Here is an 18,226-nt window from a genome sequence, read left to right as displayed (position 1 = left end):
TATCCTGGCATGATCTTGCCAACATTAAAGGCACGGGAGGATAGGACAGTGCAGAGGCCCATTATAAATATTCTGTTGCCTCTGCACTCGCTCCTTCCCCTCCTGGTAGACTTTGCTGGGCAGCATTCTTTGGTAGCCTAGTTGACACTAGATTGCTGACCCCTGCTACTCGAAAAGTCTTTAATGGAAACTTCACCTCATGCTAAGATGACATGGATTTTTGGAGCTGTGGCAGATTTTGAAGAATAAGAACAATCACAGTTGGAAGAAGAAGAAAAAAGAAGTATTCTGTACCTTACCTCCTCAGCTGCTTTTCATTATCCGCCAAGCCTACATTTATTACAGAGAGAGTAGCCAGGAGACAGACATTGATAGGTCTCTGTGCTCAGAAAGAGAAAGCTTGTACTTGATAAATTCTACTTTTCATCTTGATTGGAGTTCAAATGACCCTTAAATCAGTTTGAATTAAATGACATAGGTCTAGGAGTCAACTCAGGAAGACCTCTGACCTTTCTCCTTATCAGATTGTTCTGCTCTTACGTCTATCCTGAGCCTAATGAAATTGTGGGTTTTTCCCCCTACCTCATTAAAAGAAACGAACAGTTCCATGAATCCCTAAAGTTTTATAAATAAAATTCATTTCAAACTGTTTTCATGCTATGACTTACATATTTATATTTAACAAGGTTTGGTCTAATGTCCTGAGAATTTAAAGTGTGTCTAAACAAAGAAAGAGGCCATACCTATGGGCCTGACCTAGGGGCAGTTCTATGTGAGTTTGGTTTTAAAGTTTTCATAGATAGGAAATAATTGTATTAGAATTCTTTAGCTCATTTATTGTTTCTCTTTTTGCGTAGTTTGAGGTATGCTTTCAGCACTGGGGAGACAGATGAAATCCTTACTGTCATGATTTTCTGAGAACATTCATGTCAACACAAGAGGAAATATTAAACAACAGCAGAAGGATGGGAGGCCCCTTTTCACATACATATATCAAGGAACTCAAGCAACCATAGACAAATAATGCTGATAAATATCCAACTTCAATAAATGTTAAAGAACCCCAATATGTTTCATATTATCAAAATATATAAACATGCTGGGTGATCAGCAAATTTACATAAAAATACTACACAAATAGTTCTGCAGGCATGGCATATTTGAGTTTAGACATGAATACAAAGGCCAGCTTGTTTGTATGACCCATTAGCATTCAAAGGAAGAAAGCAGTTTTTCATGGGGGAAGACCCACAGACATTTTGGGTTATGTTGAGAAATTAGTAACACAGAGTAAAGATTAATAGCATTAGGTAAAATAAATCTATTTATGAAGAAAACCAGCTAGTTCTATTCAATGAAATTTCACTAAACAAAATCATAATGACAGAGAGCTGGTGCTGAATAAAAAGCTGCTTGTGGTGGGAGAGTGCCCTGGCTCTTTACCTGCGGAGAAAGCTTTGGATATATCTATCTGATTAACATGAAGTAGGCTTAGTCCTTTGTTTCAGGAAATGGTAAGGCAACTCTAGATACCTGTCAAGGGATTGTGAAATGTGGTCATATTTGTGCATATGACAAAAATGTTAATAAATAATTCTATCAAAATTATCTACCTATCCTTATATTAAATATACCACATAGAAGCCCAAAGTAAAGATAAAAGCTCAGGTATTTAGAAGAGTAGAGTAGCTGAAGAGATGTCTCACCAGGTTAAGTGTTGTACAAGGTTGGAAAGATGGCTCAGTGTTAAAGAGAACTAACTGTTCTGGCTGAGGACCTAAGTTCACTTCCCAGTACTCGTCAGAGCTCAGCTCAAAATTATTTATAATGTCAACTCCTGCCTAATCTAATGCTCTCTTCTGGCCTCTGCACACATCTTCACATAGCTGTGCTCATATACTCACATATGTATGTACATACACATAAATAGTAAAATAATGAATATGCATATCAAAACTAAATGAAAGGATAAAGTATGTTTAAACTTGTATGCATTAATTAGTTAATTGTAGAGTTAATTGTATGCTTAATACAACATAGATGTGAATAAATAAAACAATAGATCCATGAAATGGAAAAGTACAGCGAGAAAAATACAGACCACGAGGTCTCTGTCCTTAAATTTAGAAACATTTTCTACAACTTTTAGAACAAAACAACCAAAATGTGTATCTATTTTCATCACTGATGAATACTGGAAAGTCATGTTCAGCCACATAGTTTCATGAAAGCAACACTGGTAGCATTCTGTTTGCGTTTTACTTACTAGAACTGAAGTGGAGTACCAGTCCCATCCATGGAAATCTGTGTGCTTGTTACCCATAAGCAATGCTAACTATCTATTATTTCACACACCCAACAGATTCATTTGAAATGCTCCTAACATGGCAGCCAGAGTTGCAGATGCTGAAAAACAGAAGGAGGAATGTGTTAGTAGACTGTTTCCTAGTGAAGCTGAACACATTTCAGGATGGAAAGGAACAAGAGGTAGAGTGTATCCAAGGATGTTGAAAGAAACAAACCAAAGAAGATGTAGATAGCTAACAGAATGATGATAGTTTGAGATTTTAGAAATTTAACAAGGGTCACAGGCAATAATGTGAGATGGTGAGAGATGTAAACATTGAGAATTAATACTATACACAGAGGAGAAGGATACTAAACAAACAAACAAACAAACCAAATGAAAAGAACCAACCTTGATGTAGGGACCATTGGCAGAGGGACATCTCTGGAGACCATAGGCTTCCCAGGTCTTTCTAATCACTTTCACTTTCAGGAAATGCTCACATTGTAACTGAAATAATGGTGAATTTACGGCACACATTGGGAGAGTTGTCTTACCACAGAGTTGTATGTTCTGTACAAGATTAGATTCATCTTTCTGTCAACTTTGGTAAAGTCCTAGTGCTTTGTAAGTTTTCACTGTACTACTTGTTAGCTGTTGTGACAATGTTAGCAACTGTGTGTAATGGATAATCAGATTCTCTATGCCATTGTGTCTGCTGGCTTGCCATTGATTGCATATGTTTATTTCTATTAATCAATTTTGCAAGAATGTGTTTACTTCATTTGCTTTGCTCTTGTTTTGCTATGTAATTATTTAGCATTTTCCTATACATACCTCTGCCACCCTAAAATAGTGGCAGTTCACTTTTATTTTTTCCTTTTTAGATTTGTGTTTCTTCTTCTCTCGATTGATCTTTTGATACAAAATTAATTTATCAGAAGACTATCTCATTCTGATACCTGACTCTTTTGCAGATTCGTCCAGTCTGCTGCACGAGGCACATTGCTAAACATTTGGGTAGAACTTAGTGTATTTGATCATTGTAAGGATAAGTGTGTCCTTCTCTATTTGATTATTAGTAAAATTGATTATTTTACTATCATAAAAGTAATGCTGACTTTCATTAAAATTGTTGAGCATCTCTGAAGATTTTCCTGTTCTCTAAGCTTCTAACACATTACAGTTGCTTGGTCCTGTTGCTGAAGGTGCTTCTTCCCACTTGTCCACGGTCAAGGTTTTTCTGTATGAGTTCCAGCCATCCCTGCAGAGCACTGCCCTCTGAACCCCAACAGTTTCTGCAGCCCTCATGTTCTAGCCTGACTTTGATGGTTGTCTGACGCTTGCCTTTCCTGAGTCCCACAGGACGTGCCAACAGGAGGCTTCAAACAAGCAAAGGCAAAGGTTGAGAGTCCCGTGTCAGTCGTTCTTTAAATAATTTGTTCATTTAAACAGAGGAACTTCTCTCACTTAATACATACAGAAAAATGTTCAAGGCAGTATCTATGGTTATTTTTGAAGCAGTGGAGCTCGTGAATTCAGAGATGTCAACTATTCCTAAGTGCCTAACCTATTGTAATTTTCAGATTTGGACTAATTTAAATAAAATGTAAAAGCCTGTGTGTCTGATATTCAGAAGAGCACATAATCAGGGTTCTTGGCCTCAGAACTTCATGCAAAAAGCGGCTATGAGTGTAGAAGGCAATGCCTTGATATTATCACCCTTGTATCCATTACATTCACCTCCATTGTCTGCTGCAAAAGTGTCACACACCCCTACTCTTAGTGATGAAGAGACACTTAGTAGACCTCCATAGAAGGCCTGGGTGCGGAAGAATGATCTAGAGTCTGTACCTTGGCTCAGCTACTGTTAAGCTTTTGAGTCTTTCAGTGAAGGAAATATGAGATAAGCACTATACAAGTCTGTGCATACAATTATATATTTGCATATGTAGGTGGGATGGATGGCAAGGAAGAGTGTGTGCTGGTGTGGGAGAAGGGCATGGGTAGCTCTGAAAATGAATCAGGACCTTGCACATGCTTATCAAGGTCTCTACCTCTGAGCTACAGTACAAGATCCACCACAATAACTCATATTAAAACTCAGATCATTTCCATTTGAATTTCACATTGATGTGTCAAACATTGTGGGATCTGGTCTTTGTGAATTATACCATTCCTAATTTAATTTTTTCTTTGTGTGTGTGTGTACATTTACACGAGAGCACATACATGAACATTTATACTTCTTTTTATGAGTAGGGGAAGGTATTGGTATGGCATGGATGTAGAGGTCAGACAACAGCTACAGATGAAGGTCATTACTTTCTGTCTTGTGGGAGACAGGTCTCATTTCCTCTGTAGTGTATACCAGATGCCTGGGAATGCTGTGCCTGTCTCCTATTTCCTATAGAAACAATGGGATTAAAGGATGCTATCGGGGAAATATCCCATCACTGAAGCTTTCCCATATGAGGACAATGGTAGAAACAAGAGAAAATAAGTGAAACAATAAATGATCCCATTGAAATTAAGAGAAAAGCATGATGGTTTGCGGTCAAAGATATTGTAACTCTAAAAATATATTAACTAATGAAAGTAAATTCGCTGACACTAAACACACACACACACACACACACACACACACTTAAAATAAGTATTTTAAAAAGAAGGAGCAAAGACCTTCATGAATTCTACCATAATTAAGCCTGTGTTCTTGAAGAAGGAAAACAGAAACTAAACCAATAAGCAAAATTTCCTGATTTTTATAATATTTTGGTGTCCCACAAGATACAGATATTATGACTATCTTAAATTCCTCCCAGACATCCCAACCTGAAATGTATGATAAAATCAACTGCCATTTATCTGCAGCGGATGCTGCTTAGGTCAACTCTAGTGAATATATCATGTCACTTGGGGCAGATGGAAAATCTCCAGATGGTGGGCATGTCATCTGTGCAATTTCAGGTCCTGAAAAACCATTTATTATTTTAATGTTTGACATGGTAACTGGCTTGCAGAAATTTCATGTGGATTTTAATTTAATGTCAGTTTGACTTGTGTGTCTGCCTGTTGGTCTCTGAATGAAATTGGCAAGCATTTTCTGTTTAGGAAACTTGTCATATAAAATTATATTTGGAATATAATATATTTCAGCAATCAGAATACATGTACATCTTTACCTCCATTCAATATTCTTTCATTTCAGTATATCTTAATTCTTCAAGCATTAGGTATTTGACCAAACTGAACAAGAATCACTCTTCAAAGTCTGTACTGTAAGATTTCATCCAAACCCCAAGTGAAAACTAACAAGCAGGACACTCTAGTGTCCTTTCTTAACAAATAGAAACAATGTCTCGGGTACTGTAGCTTTTTTCCCTCCATTTCTTCTAGAAACAAAAGTTGCATGCTCCAATTTTACTAAATCACTGAGAAGTATAGTGGTACAGATTAAACTTGTTCTTTGGATGTGGAGAGTAAGTAGCAGAAATGATTTCTCCTGGGGTCCTTAGAAGGGGGAAAAGTAAACTAGGAAATTAAACCACAAAGATCCACACAATACTTGAAAAGTAGACTTGGTAATAGAATATCTAAGAAAGAACATTTATCATCAGACATCTTAACAAGCTCATTTTCAAAGATCCAGATTAAAAAAAAATTTTTTTTACAGTGCTTAGGACCATAACCTATATATCAGCCTCAGCTCCTAGATGCCCCAACGACTGCAGCACAGTACAGGTTATCAGGCATGTGCAGAAACAAAGCAGAGAAGCCTCAATGCAGTCCTGTGGCAGAATGACTGTAGATGTAGGTTGTGACAACTTTTTCAGCTATTGGTTACACTAACTCAAGAAACTTTTAAGTAAAAGAATTTCTAAGTCATTACATGTAGTCTGTAATTCTTACTACCCCACTTTAAGCTTGGGGTAGACTGTGCTACCAGCCCCACCAAGGTTTCTGTTTGCTATCTCAACACTACTGAACTGAACTGCTGATTTCCTGACCACGCAGGTAGGATTTGCTCCAAAGAACAATTTCTTTTTTGGGCGGGGTGGGGTGGGGGGGGGGAGGAAAGGGTTTATTCAGCTTACACTTCCATACTGCTGCTCATCACCAAAGGAAGTCAGGATTGGAAATCAAGCAGGTCAGAAAGCAGGAGCCGATGCAGAAGCCATGGAGGGATGTTCTTTACTGGCTTGCTTCCCCTGGGTTGCTCAGCTTGCTCTCTTATAGAACCAAGACTACCAGTCCAGAGATGGCACCACCCACAAGGGAACCTCCCCCCTTGATCACTAATTGAGAAAATGCCTTACAACTGGATCTCATGGAGGCACTTTCCCAATTGAAGCTCCTTTCTCTATGATAATTCCAGCTGTGTCAAGTTGACAAAACTAGCCAGCACAATTGACCCCTTGTCAACTTCACACACAAACATATCACTAGTAAGCCTCAACCCTTACATTCTTATTCATCCCCAAGGTCTAAATAACTTTAAATGTCCCACAGTCTTTACATATTCTTAAATTTTCAAACTCTTTAAAATATCTATCTCTTTTAAAATCCAAAGTCTTTTTACAATTAAAAGTCTCTTAACTGTGGGCTCCACTAAAATAGTTTCCTCCTTCAAGAGGGAAAATATCAGAGCACAGTCACAATCAAAAGCAAAAATCAATCTCCAACCATTCAATGTCTGGGATCCAACTCACCATCTTCTGGGCTCCTCCAAGGGCTTGGGCCACTTCTCCAGCCATTCCCTTTGTAGCATACCCATTGTCCTCTAGGCTCCAGATGCCTGTACTCCACTGCTGCTGCTCGTGGTGGTCATCTCATGGTACTGGCATCTCCAAAACACTGCATGACTCCTTCAGTCCTGGGCCATTAATTGCAACTGAGGCTGCACCTTCACCAATGGCCTTCCATGGCCTCTCACAGTGCCGAGCCTCAGCTGCTCTGAGTGACCCCTTCATGCCTTCAAAATCAGTATCACCTGGGTGACCCTTACACATTACCAAGTCCTGTTGCAGCAGGAGTACAACCTTGGCTATCTCTGGAATACAGCCTCTTTGTGCTTTCAGAAAACACTTCACAGAAGATGTCACCTCAATGATGCTGGTGTCTTTTTAATCACCTCTAATTTCTTAGCTCCAGCTAACCAGCATCAATAGTCTCAGTAATGCAAAGGTTTTGCTTTAGTAGTTCTGGTATCTTGTTAATCACAGCTGATTCTTCAGCCCCAGCTAACCAGAACCACAGAATAATCAAACTCCAAAATAGCAATGGCCCTGAAAAGAGTCTTTAATTTTCCCTTTGAAATTTCACAAGCCAGACCTCCATCTTCTGCACTGTTCTCAACATTATCTTCCAATCTCCTACACAACATCTGACAGAGTTCTTAACACCGAATGGATCTTCTAGCCTAAAGTTCCAAAGTCCTTCCACAGTCCTCCCCAAAACATGGTCAGGTTGTCACAGGAATACCCCACTATACTGGTACCAATTTGTCTAAGTCAGAGTTTCTATTCCTGCACAAACATCATGACCAAGAAGCAAGTTGGGGAGGAAAGGGTTTATTCCATACTGCTGTTCATCACCAAAGGAAGTCAGGACTGGAATTCAAGCAGGTCAGAAAGCAGGAGCTGATGCAGAAGCCATGGAGGGATGGTCTTTACTGGCTTGCTTCCCCTGGGTTGCTCAGCTTGCTCTCTTATAGAACCAAGACTACCAGCCCAGAGATGGCACCAAGCACAAGGGGACCTCCCCCCTTGATCACTAATTGAGAAAATGCCTTACAACTGGATCTCATGGAGGCACTTTCCCAACTGAAGCTCCTTTCTCTGTGATAATTCCAGCTGTGTCAAGTTGACACAAAACTAGCCAGTACAAATGCCCACCCAGAGATGAGTGGAAGCCCTCCCACACCTGACAGACCAGAGAATAGGTAAAACTCTGGTGGGGTGTGGGTTTTTCCCTTCCCCCTCTTCCCCAGGGCCCCCTTTTTTTGTTCCCAACAATTGATTTCATCTATCATATCTTTTGCAACTGAGATTCTCTCTTCTGTCAAAGAACAATTTCTAAAGAAGTTCACTCATATCCAAATAGTTTTTCTTTTTCACTACCTCTAGTGGGTGGTGGGCTAGAAGGGAATTAAAGCATTTAAGAACCATTTAAGAACTGTTATCAAAATTAGGGTTGAGAAAAATAGAAGAACACCCACCTGTAAATCACTTTCATTTTGAATTGAACTAAAAATGATGGGGAAATGGAAGCTGAACTCATACAATTATCATATAGACACAACGGTTGAAGCAGGCCTGAGATTCCATAAATGACTAAATGTTCTTTCTTTATTCTTAGATAACTTATACAGGTTGTTTCCATCCTATTTCTCAAAAAATACTGTGCCCCCAAATATCTCTAATTTAGATTATTAGAAAACAGAGAACTCTAACTACAGTGTCTCTGGAGGTCTGTGTGGTGCTGCAAACATCTGTATCCTCTCCCCAAAGAACAGCTGGATAAAACACTCCAGCTATGCTCTAAATAAATCTCCGTGCTGACAAAAATGACAACATTTAAGCTATAAACCCACAAATGTCAGTAATTGCACTGCATATAAACAGAAAATATAGTCAACTGTAGGACAATACATTTCCACTTAAAAATCAAGAGTGAGAAATTGTGCAGCCACAGCACCTCATTCTGTGCTTGTTCAAGCAGGATGGGTAAGGTGGAGGGGAGCGTACTTAGTAGGCAAGCTTGTGGCTCTGGGTTTCATCCCCAGCACCACAGAAAACAAGGAAGAGAAAAGGTCAATGAAAAAGTTGAAATAAAGTAGGAAGGGTCAAAGCTTATCTACTCACACTCTGAGATCTGAAATGTAAGATCACAGACTTGAAATAACTGACTTGGAAAGCCAGTGTTCAAGCAAGAATTTGCATTCTTTTCAAACATATAAGAAGCCTTCAACCAAACAGATTCAATGCTTTGGTTGAAAGGAAATCTCAACCAATTTCAAAGTGAAGCATTAGGGAAAGTTTTTTCTCTGATGACTATAGACTGATCTAAAAAAAAAGAAAAAATGAAAAACTAAATCAAATTTAATGTTAAGTGTTCAAATACTTTGGTATTTTGATTCTTAGAAAAATTTGTAAAAAATAAAGAATAGGAAGATATATATCTTATTAAATTTGTAAAAAGAAGAATACGAATATATATATATATATACATATATATATACACATATATATATATATGTTGAATAATAGAGCAAATGTCAAGATTGCATGATGCCAAGTAGAAGGTACATTTAACAAAGACATTCATAAATGAAACAATCTGCAATCAAAAAATTAGAAAACTGCATAAGTCAGAGTTCCCCAGAGAAACAGAACCAAAAGAATAAATCTCTGTGCATTAAAGAGGGATTTATTAGAATGTCTTGCAGGCTTTGGTCTGGCTACTTCAATAAACGGCTGATCCCATAGGGAAAGACTACGAATCCAATAGTTGTTCAGTCCATAAGACTGGATGTCTCAGCTAATCATGAAGACATGTTGGAATTCTGAAGAAGCAGGTTGTTACAGCCAGTGAAGAAATTGACTTGCTAGGGAGCATGAGGTCAAGTAGGTAAAAACAGCAAAAGCCTCCTTTCTCCATGTCTATTTATATGAGCTACCACCAGAAATTTTAGCCCATATTTAGTCCATATCTTCCAACTTCAAAGGATTCAATCAAGAAAAAAAAATCGTTGATGTCAAAACAAAAAAAAAAAAAAAAAAAAGAAGGAAGGGAGGAAAGAAGGAAGGAAGGAGAGATGGAGGGAAGGAGGGAGAAAGAAAAAAAGGAGGAGAGGAAAGAGGAGGAGAAGAAAGAGGAGGGCAATAAAATAAAACATCAAATATTATTAAATTTTAAAAAAGAAATTTCCAGGCAGGATAGCATTACAGAACAAAGGATTTGTATCTGAGTGCTATTTGTGTTTGTCTTTTGGTATCCTGCAGAGTACCTTCCCATACCAAAGAAGAGAACACAAGGATAGTTTTGACTTGCATTTCCTTGATAGCTAAGGATGTCAAACATTCCTTTAAGTGTGAATAAGCCATGTGAGTGTTCTCTTTTGAGAATTCTGTTTAGATTTGTACTCCAGTTTTTATTTGATTATTTGTTTTGTTTTTTAAATTTTTTAGTGAATATTTTCTTTATTTACATGTCAAATGTTAGCTCCTTTCCCAGTCCCCCTATACTATCCATTTTCCCCTACTTCTATGAGGGTGTTCCCCTACCTTACCCACCCACCCACTCCCACCTCCCTGCACTCCAATTCCTCTACCCTGGGGGTATCCATTTAGCCTTCACAGGATTTCTTTGTAGGTATCAGCTAAATCTGTCCATGTACAATGAGATCTCTGGGTTTTGTCCTCTGTAGTTGTACCCCACTGTCAGTTTGTGGAGAGCAACCATTGTCTTGGCAATAGTCTCAGTTGTTTGGGAATTTCCATGGGATCTCTTTGGTCAGCAACTCAAATGGATATAACCCAGTCCTGATCCTGGAAGTTTCATTTGGTAACAAGAGATGGCCAGTTGGTGCTTTGTCTCCCATTATTTGGAGGCTTCATTAGGATTGCCTTCATACAGTTTAGGAAGTTTCCATTGCACTGGGTTTCGATAGCATGCTTCCAAATCCTCTGAGTTCTATTCTCTCTCCACAAATGACCCCCTCAGTTTCATCTATCCTCCTGTTCCCCACTTGATCCTCCTGTTCCCATCCACCTATCCTAGTTAACCTATAAGATGGATTTTATTTCCCACTCTCATGGAGATCAGTGCATACTGTCTAGTCCCTTTCTCTATACTCTAGGTAGATTGTAGCTTGGTTATCTTTTACTTCTTGGATAATATACACATGTAAGTGACTACATATCAAATTTATCTTTCCGAATCTGGACTACCTCACTCAGGATGATTTATTTGTAGTTCCTTCCATCTGCCTATGAATTTCATGATAGCATTTTTTTAACAGCTAAGTAATACTCCATCCATTATGTAAATGTACCACATTCTCTTTAGCCCTTCTTCTGTCGAAGAACACCTAAGTTGTTTCCAATTTCTGGATATTATGAATAAAGAGCAATGTACATGGTTGAGAAAGTGTCCTAGTGATAAAATGAAGAATCCCCTGAGTGTACAATTAAGAATGGTATAGTGGGATCTTGGAGTATATTGATTCCCTTCATTCAGAGGAACCATCACACTGACTTCTATAGTAACTAAATTTTGTACTCCCATCAGCAATGAATGAGTACTTGCCTTATTCCATATCCTTGCTATCATGAGCTATCACTCTTACTTATTCTTATAGACATATGATGAAACCTCAAAGTAGTTTTTACTTGCATTTCCCTGATGGCTAAAGATTCTGGACATTCCTTTAATTGTCAGTTCCTTTAATTCCTCATTTGAGATTCCTCTTTTGAAAATTATCTGTTCAAACTTATATCCCATATTTGATTGGACTATTTTGCTGGCTTTTTGATATCTAACTTCTTGATTTCTCTTGGATCTTATTTGGATAATACATTTTGGATATTATTTTTTTATCAGACATGTACTTGGTAAAAATCATTTCTCATTTTGTAGGCTGCTGTTTTGTCCTATTGACAGTGTCCTTTGCCATACAGAAGCTTTTCAGTTTCATGAGGTCCTGTTTATTAATTGATCATCTTAGTGTCTGCTCTAATTGTGTTCTATTGAAAAGGATTTTTTCTGTGTCAATGAGTTCAAGGCTATTTTATATTTTTTCTTCTATCAGGTTCAGTGTATCTGGATTTGTGTCTGAGATCCATTTGGACTTGAGTTTTGTTCAGGAATCTATTTGTATTCTCCTTTATGCAGACACTCAGTTTGAGCAGCACCATTTATTGAAGATGTTGTGTTTTTTTTATAATGTGTTTTCCTGATTTTCTAAATCAGCTTTCCATGGTTGGATTAATTTATGTATAGATCTTTCAGTTTTATTCTCCTGATCGATGTGTCTATTTTTCTATCAATATTATGCTGGTGCTATTGCTATAGCTTTGTAGTACAACCTAAAAATTAGTAGTGGTGATATCTTTGGCAGTTTTTTTATTGTTTAGGATTGGTTTTGCTATCTTGATTTTTTTTCTGTACATTTATGAAGCTGAAAATTGTCCTTTCAAAACCCCCAAGTAATTGTGTTGGAATTTTTTTTTTAAAAAATGACTTTATTTTTATGTGTATATGCAGTAATAATAGTGACAAGATGGGGTTGGGGCATCAAGTCTCCAACTAGGTCATTATTACTAGGCTAATCTTACAAATTCATGAGCCTGGGAAATCTTTTCATTTTCTGATATTTTACTTCAATTTCTTTCTTTAAGGATTTGCTAGGGCAATTGTGGCAGAAAAATTATGGGAATATCTAAATAATATCAGATTTGGCTTAAGGCTCACTCCACAGAATAGAACACAGCTTGGGTGAACAAGAACCAGAGGCTAGATATCCCAGAGACCTAGGGTAATAAAAAATATTACTTATCTTTTTAAAAGTAGTGATAAAAGGACTCCTAATGATATTCTGCTATACTCATAGATAAGTACATTATTCAACCATCATCAGAGAAGATTATTTCCTCCAGCATGTGGAAATAAAGAGGCCAACAGCCAGACATTTTGTGCAGAGAGAGAAAGAGGCAGAGACACAGAGACACAGAGAGAGACAGAGAGAGAGACAGAGGAGAGACCTTGGACAGCACAGCTCTAAATGGGATGCCTCCATCAAATTCCTCCCGTCAGAGCCCAGAGAACCCCATGGAAGAAGAAACAGGAAGAGTATTTAAACCAGAGGGCAGAGAAGACATCAGAAGATTGTCTTCGTAATTCAGCTTAGCAAAGATCATATAAATTAAGAGACTGAAGCAGCAACCAATTATACTCGTATGTACCAGATCCTATGCATATATATTATATATTCTTCAGTTTAGTATTTTTATGGGACTCCCAAGTGCATGAATGAGTGGATCTCATTCTTGTACATTCTCTTTGATTCTTTTGCTTCTGTTAGTTTTTCTTGCCCAAATTCAGTGTGATGGCTTTTGTTTTGCCTTATTGTATTTTACTTTGTTACATTTTGTTGTTATCTCTTAGAAGTCTATTCTAATAAGAAACAGAAAGAGAGTGAATCTGGATGTGAGAGAAAGTTTATAAGACTGGGAGGAGTAGACAGAAGGGAAACTAATGGATAGATCATATAAGAAAAGAATCTATTTTCAGTAAAAGGAAAAATTTAATACATTAAAAGGTCAGACATTCCCTGGATAATGAATATTTAAGTGTTGACAAAATAATGTTATTTCTAGTCTGCCTGGTCCTTGCTTCTGGGGCAGACACCTAGTTGGTCTGCTCCCATGAAGACTCCATATCTCAACCCATCCTAGAGGACGCCCTACACTCAGAGCAGTTGGTAAGAAACCCCCTTAAACCCCAACTCCCCCAATCCCAGAGCTGATGCTGGTGTACTTGGGATCAATCGCCCACCAAAAACCCTTTCCCTCCAGAAAACCACTCCTTTTTCTTCCGTCCCTTCTACCCCTTCTGCCTTATCCTTGTTGCTGGGGCAGACTCCTAGTTGGCCCATTCCTGTGAAGACTCCATAACCTGATACAACCTTGAGGACCCCCTGCACTACAAGCAGTTGGTTCGCCTGTAATCAGAGCAGTTGAGAAGTTGACAACCTTCTGCTCTCAGAGCACTTGCAGATCAGCTGCACTCAGCACAGTTGGACAACAGTTTGACTACTCCACTGAAGACCCAACAGTCTAAAGGCCTCCCAGGATGCTACTGCAGCCAGGGCAGTGGCTTCTCTGCACCTATGAAGAGCCCCCAGTTGGAAGGCCCCACAGGTTGTCAGATACATCCAGGGCCTCAAGCCTACCCGAGATCAACAAACACCAGGGATATCCTGATGGCAAAAGGCAAACACAAGACCATAAGCAAGGGAAGCCAAAGTATGTGGGCATCATCAGAACCCAGTTCTCCCAACACAGCAAGCCCTGAATACACCAAGACACCTGAAAATCAGGAATCTGTCCTAAAATCTGATCTCATAAAGATAATATAGTTCTTTAAGGAGGATATCAACAACTCACTGAAAGATATCCAGGAAAACATGGGTAAACAGGTGAAGGAATTGAATAAAGTGATCCAAGATCTAAAAGTGGAAGTAGAAACACACACACATACACACAAATGAAGGAAAAACTAGAAATGGAAGACCTAGGAAAGTGGTCAGGAATTACAGATGTAAGTATTGACAACAGGATACAAGAAATAGAAGAGAGAATCTCAGGTGTAGAAGATACAATAGAAAACATTGACACAAATGTGAAAGAAAATTCAAAACATAAAAAACTCCTAACCCAAAACATCCAGGAAATTCAGGACACAATGAAAAGATCAAATCTAAGGATAATTGGAATAGAGGAGAACAAAGATTCCTAGCAGAAAGTATCTGAAAATGTCTTCAAGGAAACCATAGAAGAAAACTTTCCCGAGCTAAAGAAAGAGATGGACATAAAGGTACAAGAAACCTATAGAACACCAAGTAAATGGGACAGAAAAGAAAATCTTCTTATCACATAATTATCAAAACACTAAATACACAGAGCAAAGAAAGAATATTAAAAGCTGCAAGTAGTATACAAGGGTAGACCTATCAGAATTACACCAGACATCACAACAGAGACTATGAAAGCCAGAAGAACCTGGTCAGAGGTCATGCAAACTCTAAAAGAAAACAAATGCCAGCCCAGACTACTATACCCAGCAAAACTTTCAATCAACATAAATGGAGAAACCAAAACATTGCAGGACAAAACCAAATTCAAACATTATCTATCTACCAATCCAGCCCTACAGAGGATCCTGGAAGGAAAACTCAGACACAAGGAAGATACCTGCACCAAAGAAAAGACAAGATATTAAGCATCTCACAACAAAGTCAAAAGCAGAGAGCCATAACAGTCATATCTCTTTGATATCTCTCAATATTAATGGACTCAATTCACCTATAAAAAGGCATAAGATAACAGTCTGGATATACACACAAGACGCAGCATTTTGCTGCATACAATAAACATACATCAACAGCAAAGATAAGAACTATATCAGAGTAAAAGGATGGAAAAAGGTCTTCCAAGCAAATGGTCCCAGGAAACAAGCAGAAGTTTCCATCCTAATATCCAATAAAGTAGACTTTCAACAAAAAGTTATCAAGCATGATGAAGAAGAACACTTCATATTCATCAAGGGGAAAATTCACCAAGAGAAAGTCTCAATTCTGAACATCTATGCCCCAAATGCAAGAGCACCCAAATTCATAAAAGAAATTCTACTAAAGTTCAAAACATACATTGAACCCCACAAATAATAGTGGAAGATTTCAACACCCTGCTCTCACCAATGAACAAGTCATTGAAACAGAAACTAAACAGAGACACAGTGGAATTAAGAGAGGTTATGAATCAAATGGATTTAATAGATATCTACAGAACACTTCACCCTAAAACAAAAGAATACACCTTCTTCTCAGCACCTCCTGGTATTTTCTCCAAAATCGAACATATAATTGGTCAAAAACCAACCCTCAACAGATACAAGAAGATTGAAATAATACCATGCATTCTATCAGATCACCATGGCCTAATGCTGGTCTTCAATAACAGCAAAAACTACAGAAAGCCCACATACAGGTGGAAACTGAAAATGTCTTTACTCAATGATAACTTGGTCAGGGAAGAAATAAAAAAAGAAATGAAAGACATCCTGAAATTTAATGAAAATGGCACATTGTACCCAAACTTATGGGACACAATGAAAGCAGTTCTAAGAGGAAAGTTCATAGCACTAAGTGCTCTGGTAAAGAAGCTGGTGAGATCTTACACTAACAACTTAACAGCAAACCTGAGAGCTCTAGAATAAAAAGAAGCAAATTTACCCAATAGGAGTAGAAGGCAGGAAGTATTCAAACTCAGGGCTGAAACCAACTAAATAGAAACAATACAAAGAATCAGCAAAACCAAAAGCTGGTTCTTGGAAAGAATCAACAAGATAGATAAACCCCTAGTCAAAATAAAGGGCCACGAGGCAGTATCCAAATTAATAAAATCAAAAATGAAAAGGGGACATAACAGAAATTTGAAAAAAATCATCAGATCCCTCTATTAAAGACTATACTCAACAAAACTGGAAAATCTAGATGAAATGGATGGTTTTCTAAACAGATGCCATATACCAAAGTTAAATCAAGAGCATATAAACTATCTAAGCAGGCCCATATCATACAAAGAAATAGAAAAAGTCATTAAAACCCTCCCAACCAAACAAAGCCCAGGGCCAGATGGGTTTAGTGCAGAATTCTACCAGACATTCAATGAAGACCCAATACCAACTTTCCTTGAACTATTCCATAAAATAGAAACAGAAGGAATACTACCCAACTCATTCTATGAAGCCACAGTTACTCTGATACCTAAACCAAAAAAAAGGACCCAACCAAAAGAGAACTTCAGACCAATCTTACTTATGAATATTGATGCAAAAATACTCAATAAAATTCTTGCAAAATGAATCCAAGAACACATCAAAACCATCATTCACTGCGATCAAGTAGGTTTCATCCCAGGGATCCAAGGTTGGTTTAATATATGAAAATCCATTAATGTAAACCACTATATAAACAAACTCAAAGGAAAAAATCATATGATCATCTGCTTAGATGCAGAAAAGCATTTGACAAAATACAAGACCCCTTCATGTTAAAAGTATTGGAGAGATGAGGAATTCAAGGCCCATACCTAAACATAATAAAAACAATTTACTGCAAACCAATTACTAATATTAAATGAAGACATACTTGATGCAATCCCACTGAACTTGGAGACAAGACAAGGGTGGCCACTCTCCCCATTTTTATTCAGTGCCACCTAGAACAATAAGACAACAAAAATAGATCAAGTATATACAAATTGGTAAAGAAGAAATAAAGGTATCACTATTTGCAGATGAATTGATAGTATACCTAAGTGACCCCAAAAATTCTACCAGAGAACTTCTCCAGCTGATAAACATCTTCAGCAAAGTAGCCAGATATAAAATTAACTCAAATAAATCAGTAGCCTTCCTTTATACAAAGGATAAACAGGCTGAGAAAGATATTAGGGAAACAATTTCCTTCATAATAGCCAGAAGAAAATGGAGATATCCCCCATGCTCATGGATTGGCATAATTAACATACTAAAAATGGCCATCCTACCAAAGGCAATCTATAGATTCAATGCAATCCCCACCAAAATCCCAACAAAATCCTTCAAAGACATGGAAAGAGCAATTCTCAAATTCATCTGGAAAGGCAAAAAACCCAGAATAGCAAAAACAATTTTTAACAATAAAAGACCTTATTTGTGATAGCCAGAATCTGGAAACAACCTAGATAGATGTCCCACAACAGAAGAATGAATACAGAAAATATGGTTCATTTACACAATGGACTATTACTCAGCTATTAAGAATGAGGACATCCCAAGTTTTACAGGCAAATGGATTGAACTAGAAAATATCATTCTGAGTGAGGTAATTCAGACAGACCCAATAGGACATGCATGGTATGTCCTCACTAATAAGTGGATATTAGTTAAAAAAAAAAAAGTACAGAATACTCAAGATACAGTCCACAGAACTCACAAAGCTAAACAAGCTGAAGTGACCAAATGAGAACACCTCAGTCCCACTTTAGAAAGACAGAGAAGAAAGCAACCACAAGGGGTGAGGGAAAGAACCGGGGAGGGGAGAAAGTAGATGGGATGGGGGGTAGTGGGGGTAATAGGTGAGGGAAAAGGACTGAAGCCCTGAGGGCCAGA

General features: G+C 37.9%; 1 long non-coding RNA gene across 1 annotated transcript in view; it reads right to left on the bottom strand.

Annotated features, from left to right (window-relative positions):
* Window positions 1-18,226, bottom strand: part of Gm30063 — a 137,872-nt gene that overhangs the window by 73,677 nt on the left and 45,969 nt on the right. The gene's annotated exons all lie outside the window — the stretch shown is intronic.

Source organism: Mus musculus, chromosome 3, assembly GCF_000001635.26.
Source record: "Mus musculus strain C57BL/6J chromosome 3, GRCm38.p6 C57BL/6J".
NCBI lineage: Eukaryota > Metazoa > Chordata > Mammalia > Rodentia > Muridae > Mus > Mus musculus.
Note: the sequence above shows the minus strand (reverse complement) of the source record. Positions and strands in the feature narration are given on the sequence as shown.